This window comes from Triticum aestivum, chromosome 7A, assembly GCF_018294505.1.
Source record: "Triticum aestivum cultivar Chinese Spring chromosome 7A, IWGSC CS RefSeq v2.1, whole genome shotgun sequence".
Lineage (NCBI taxonomy): Eukaryota > Viridiplantae > Streptophyta > Magnoliopsida > Poales > Poaceae > Triticum > Triticum aestivum.
The window spans coordinates 452,118,227-452,125,214 of NC_057812.1; positions in this window are offsets into that span (position 1 = coordinate 452,118,227).

Here is a 6,988-nt window from a genome sequence, read left to right on the forward strand (position 1 = left end):
CTTATCGGAGCAAATCCCAATTGGAAGCAATGAGACATAAGGAAAACAATGCTTGAGGAGCTCTTTGCTAATGTGAACATTGCATAGTGCAAGAGGGCAAAGAAAATGGCCATGCAGGAAATGTTGCATTCTATAGAAGGAGAGTATTCAAAAGTTTTTTAACTGTCGGTTAGAGCAGCTCAAAACAAACCCAGGTAACATAGTTACAGTAGAATTGGATCTATGTGAAACGGATAGCCCATATCTTTTCAGAGGTTTTACATGTGTTTTGATGCATGTAAAAAGGTTTCTAATTGGGTGTAGAAAAGCAGTAGGGGTTGATGGGTGTTTATTTAAAGGGGCTTGCTATGGCATATCTTATGTGCTATAAAAGAGTTCCAAACAATCAAATGTATCATGTTGATTGGACATTTGTTGAGAAAGAGACATATTAATCATGGTTCTGGTTTCTTGAAGAACTTCACATGGATTTGAAAATAAAAGATCATGGGATGTGGTTGGGTATTTATCTTGGATTAGCCAGAAGGAGTTAGGTCTATTGAGGAAATTTTCCCAAAATCAAAGCATTGAATGTGTGCAAGACACATATATGCAAATTGGAAGAAAAAAACACCCTGAACATTATCTAAAAGGTTTTGGAGGTGTGCTAAATCTCCTAATAGAGTATTGTTAAACTACAATAGAGCAAGGCTTGCATAGTTCACTGTTGAGGGAGCTAAAGACATGATGAACACTAATCGAGTGCACTTGAGTAGGGCCTACATGAAGTGGAGTCCAATTGTGATTCTGTTGACAACATGTGCGGATCTTTTAAGGTACTTAGCTACTATCTCCATGCTTGAGCAAATCGTATATAAGATCTTGGTCTGGATATATGAAAATAGGGCAAAGTTAGTTAAGTGGAAAGGAGCATTTTGTCCCAACGCAGTCAAAAAAAATCAAACAAGACATAAAGAGAGCTGAGAATTGCCACGTTCTATGGAATGACAAAGAGATATTTGAAGTGCAAGAGCATGGGAGGTTCAATTCATGGTCAATATGGAAAAATGGACTTGCTCATGTTGATATTTGCAGTTCTTAGGATACCATGTTGTCATGCCATTAGTGCAATCTACAAAACTGGAAGGAAAATTGATGCTTACACTTCCATTGAGGTGCACATCAAGATATAAGATCAATCCTTAAAACTTGTGGAGGCAGAAGAAAGTTGTCACATTTCAACTAACCCAAAACCTAAACCCCTTGGAGACACCTATGGATATATGTTCTTTATAGTCATGTTCTGGTATATGCCATGTCACACACACACACACACACACGTGTGCGCGCACACACACACAAGTGCTTGTGAGAATGTGGTTTATGCTCATTTCCTTTATCTCACACACTAGTTAGTGCAAAAGCATGCTTTATGGTGATATATTGTCACTTCGCATCACACCATGATTATTTTAGAGGGACCTTGCTCTAAATTCTCAGGTTATACATTGCTTGTAAATTTATATATTTAACCGTGTAAGCATTAATTGTAGTGTATGTTGACGTTCAAGAATCAACTTTCGACGACGGCGCTTTTGCTTGTCGCGGGTGGTTTGTCGGCTCTGCAACAGAGTGCCCGCTTAGATGAAGCCATGCTCGACATCATCTATGGTGAAGATGATGAAGACTCGAGCGTCAGCGCCCCCTACCCGGCACATGAAATATCACGTGTGGAAAACACGACACCAGGGATGAGAGACACACCCTTTTTGGTTGGTGTTGCTGTAACGCCCTCGATGCGGCTATATCTCCTACGTGTCGAAGCACGACTTAGAGGCATAACCGCATTGAAAGCAATGTCGCAAGTGAGGTAATCTTCACACAACCCATGTAAAACATAAGAGAAAGAGATACATAGTTGGCTTACAATCGCCACTTCACACAAGTACATGAATAAAGCATTACATCATCCAGATACAATCAAGGTCCGACTACGGAACCAAAATAAAAGAAGAACCCCAAATGCGACAAAGGTCCCCGATCGACCCCAACTGGGCTCCAATACTGATCAACTAAAACGAAACAACACAAAGGGCAAGATCTTCTTCGAGCTCCTCCTGAGCTTGGTTGCGTCATTTGCACAGACTCATCAGCACCTGCAAGCTGGTTTTGGAAGTATCTGTGAGCCACGGGGACTCAGCAATCTCGCACCCGCGAGATCAAGACTATTTAAGCTTATAGGAAGGATGGAGTAATGAGGTGGAGCTGCAGCAAGCGACTAGCATATATGGTGGCTAACATACGCAAATGAGGGCGAGAAGAGAAGGCAAAGCACGGTCGATAAAAGTATGATCAAGAAGTGATCCTATAGCAACCTACGTCAAGCATAACTCCAACACCGTGTTCACTTCCCGGACTCCGCCGGAAAGAGACCATCACGGTTACACACACGGTTGATGTATTTTAATTAAGGTCGACTTCGGGTTTTCTACAACCGGACGTTAACAAATTCCCATCTGCCCATAACCGCGGGCACGGCTTTCGAAAGTTCAAATCCCTGCAGGGGTGTCCCAACTTAGCCCATGACAAGCTCTCACGGTCAACGAAGGAATAGACCTCCACCCGAGACATTCCGATCAGACTCGGTATCCCGGTACAACAAGACATTTCGACAGGGTAAAACTAAACCAGCAACACCGCCCGAATGTGCCGACAAATCCCGATAGGAGCTGCACATATCTCTTTCTCAGGGCACACTCAGATTGTCTAAGGTACGGGTAGGCCAACCCAGAGTTGCCCCTGGTGGCCACCGGCAGCTGACAGGTTGGACCAACACTCAGAGGAGCACTGGCCCGGGGGGTAAAATAATGATGACCCTTGAGTCCGCGAAACCCAAGGGAAAAAGAGGCTAGGTGGCGAATGGTAAAACCAATGTTGGGCATTGCTGGAAGAGCTTTACTTAAGGCGACCTGTCAAGGGGTTCCCATAATAGCCCAACCGCGTAAGGGACGCAAAATCCGGGAACATAACACCGATATGACGGAAACTAGGGCGGCAAGAGTGGAACAAAACACCAGGCATAAGGCCGAGCCTTCCACCCTTTACCAAGTATATAGATGCATTAATTAAGTAAGATATATTGTGATATCCCAACAAGTAAATAAATGCCCCAACAAGGAACAGCATCTCCATGTTCCAACAAGGAACAAACTTCAATCTTCACCTGCAACTAACAACGCTATAAGAGGGGCTGAGCAAAGCGGTAACATAGCCAATCAACGGTTTGCTAGGACATGGTGGGTTAGAGGTTTGACATGGCAATTTGGGAGGCTGACAAGCAAATGGTAGGCATCGTAGCATTGGCATAGCAAAAGAGCGAGCAAACTAGCATAGCAAAGATAGTAGTGATTTCGAGGGTATGATCATCTTGCCTAAAATCCCGCAAGGAAGAAGAACGAGTCCATGAAGAAGACAAACGGACGTAGACGAATGGATCCTCACAACCTCGACGTTATCGGAACCAACCCGAAGAAGCAAACACCGGAAAAGAAGCACACAACATAGTAAACAACCCACACATCAACATGGCATGATGCACAAACGAGTATGATACATGTCCGGTTTAATGAAGCATGGCATGGCAAAGTGCACAAGCAATCCTAGAAATTAAGTGGAGCTCAACATGCAACGAGTTGCATATTGACGAAACACCACAACAAGTTATTTAGTTTGATCTCGTTTATGTACTCAACAATATTAAATGTTGGTTAACATGGCAAGAGGGTGAAGCAAAGTAAAACTACCTATCTAGTCAAGTTTAAATGAGGCCGGAAGCAACGAACAACAATTCCGGAAACTCCCCATATGCATATTTTAGATTAGGTCCTGTTCTGCCCTAAACACAATTTTAGAGTTGTTTAATATGCAAATAAAGGTCACCATGATAAACTAGGCAAAATTCCCGCTCCTCGATCCCGCCTGGATCGAGCGAGGGGGTGCAGGGGCCCGCGGTCAACGGTTGAAGGGGAGGCGGCCCATGTGCGTGCGGCGGCGGATCCGGGCATGGGGAGAGGCGTGATGCAGGCGGGGCGGCGCTGCTTGGTCTCCGGCGGCGACGGCAGACCATGAGGCGGGGCGATTGGGTCAGCGCGCAGGGCCAACGGGAAAAACGGCGCGGAGGACGAGAAGAGGCGCACACGGGAGGGGCGCCATGGGTCTTGGGAGCGTGCCCGAGTTCAAGCAGCGACGAAGCAGGGGAGGTTCGAGGCGCCGGGGAACCACGACGCTGGGGGCGGATCCAGCCGGAAAAGAGGTCGGGGACGATGAGGCTGGACGAGGCCCACGCTCGAGGTGGTTGACGGGGAAGACGGCGCGGGTCGAGGTTGTTGCAGCTGGGGCTCCGGACTACTGCTTCTTGGGTGGCCGGCGACCACCAGCGTGAGGACGACGAGGAACACCGGCGAGCTTGCTCCGGGACGAGGCGGATCAGCGAGAGGAGACCGACGCGCGAGGAAGGGGCTCAGCTGCAGGAGAGGCCCGGCTGGGCAGCTCGTGGAGGAGGGGATCAACCAGAAGGCAGGGGCGGCGCGACTGAGGAAGGAGGAGGCGCTGCGGGATTCGGGCGGCTCCGATGTAGTGGTTGGCTCGCTGTGGAAAACGAGGGAGCATGGGTGGATCTGGATCCCGAGGAAGATGGTGGCGGCGGTGGGATGGATCCCTAAAATTTAGGGATTTGGTCTGATTATATAGGCAGGGGACTAGGTAGGGACTAATCCGGTCCGCCCGATTATAATCGGGCGGTCGTAAATAAACAGGTTAAATAGCCCGAATAATAAAACAAAGATATTTTGTAGATGTTTGGGGATGATCCGGACACAGGGGTAACGACTGTTCGAGTCGGGTCCGGGACAGCTTTCGGGCGCTCGCGTGAGGGGTTCGATGCACTGTGCAGAGAGGGTTTCGGACCGCGCGATCGCATCGGGCAACTCCGGAAGCGAAGAGGGGAAGGAGGATGGACTAGGTGGGCTGTGCAGACGGTCTCGAGCTGAGAGAAGAGAAGAGAGGGAGGCCCGGCGACTGTTTCCGGAGACCGAAAACGTCCGACGTTAGACCAGCTACTATTGCCGCTATATTTATCCGTTGGGGCGTCAAACGGACTCCGAACGCGATGAAACTTGGCAGGCGGCCTACTAACAACAAAACAACACCGCACGCCAACTTTCATCCCATTCCGAGAACATTTTCCGGCCACTTATAAAATACTATTACGGACATGCCGCGGGCGCGTGCAAGTGTGTCTGGGCTCAGAACGGACAACAGAAAGAACGGGGGAACCCGGACGGATGCAAGTTTTGAAAACATGATGATGCAATGCACATGATGACATGATGAAATGCAACACGCAAGCCAATGACAAGACAACAACAACGAATAACTGAACGACACCTGGCACATCGGTCTCGGGGCGTTACAACACTCCACCACTACGAGAGGATCTCGTCCCGAGATCTAGAATGGCACCGGAGGGGCAACGGAAAAGAAAGAGAAGAGGTAAAACTAAGTTGCTTCTTTGACAAACGAGTGAGACCAAAGAACCTGGAAAAGGTTAAGCCATTTCGAGAAAAGAATACAACGGAAATGACGAAGCTGAAAACACTCCGTTAGAAAAGAGGAACAAGGGAAAACAACTTCGGGTAGCACTCCGGTTGAGAAGTTATGCAAGACTTGATACGGTGAAAAGAACTTGAGCAGAGGACAAGACACTCCGGTTACACAAGATAGAGAAGGAATAAGACTGATATAATTTGGACAGCACTTCGACTGTAAATGGAAGGAATTGAACATGATCTTGACAAACCGAGATGAGGAGTGAAAAGAGCAACATCACAATGCCTCCGGAACAAAAGTAAGAATGGAATGTAGTGAACGAAGGAAAACAATATCTTGAGAGAGCACGGTTACAACAGAAGCTAGGACGGAGTTGTTGGAAAACCCACAACGAAAATAATAAGCTTGATATGGTCTTATGAAATACATCTCGAATTATGAGATGACAACCTGCCACTCACGGGAAGAAGAATTGGATTGATATGAACGAGGAGACGAGAAACTTATTTCACCGGGAGGATAAATGAAGTACTTGGATCAATTATAAGCACCAAAATTAGCAACATTCCTTAGGGAAGGCTATAGGTGAAATATAACCCAAGATAACTCCAAAGAAGAGATTGATGGATTTAAAATATCTCATTCTTGATAACTTGTGACTCACGAAGCAACGAAGGGGAATTATCAAGAAGGACATAATACCACCTCCAAAGATACGGAAGAAAGAATTGCACTCCGGATTGCAAGAAGAAGAATACTTGAGCTCCTTAGAAAAGAATCTCTGCGAACTCTTGGAGAAGGGATAAAATCGTTGATGGACCACCATGTATAGCCTCCATGAAGAAACTCCGGTAAACAAAAGAAAGACCCAAAATAATTGAATGATGTAAAGAATAAGATTTAAGCCTCGCAATGATTTAGATGGACCTCCGTGGAGATGTAATTGTGAAAGCTTGGAACTCTTGGGAAAGAAAAGATAAAGCGTCTCGAACCAAGAATGTGATATGATGCACCTCTGGAATAAGGAATTAAATCACTTGGATGGAAAAAAAGTAAGAATTACATTATGCTTATCCTTCACCAATTTAAATTGATGACAATCAACGGATTTGGCATACTACTTATTCTCGTAGAAAGGATTAAGATAGATATTGCGCAAACTTGAGAAAGTCTTCAACTATCCACCGGTAGAATTTAGAAAGTACGAATGCATAGATATGATACACGAAGGAAGAAAACTCTTGAACGAACCACCGGCAGGATTGGAACAACAAATGAATTGATATGATGAACAAGGAAGAGAGATCTTGAAAGAACCACGGTAAGAATTAAAAATGAACAAAGAAAAGATAAGGAAGACACCGGGAAGAATTTGCAAATACACGAAGATGCTTGAGAGGAT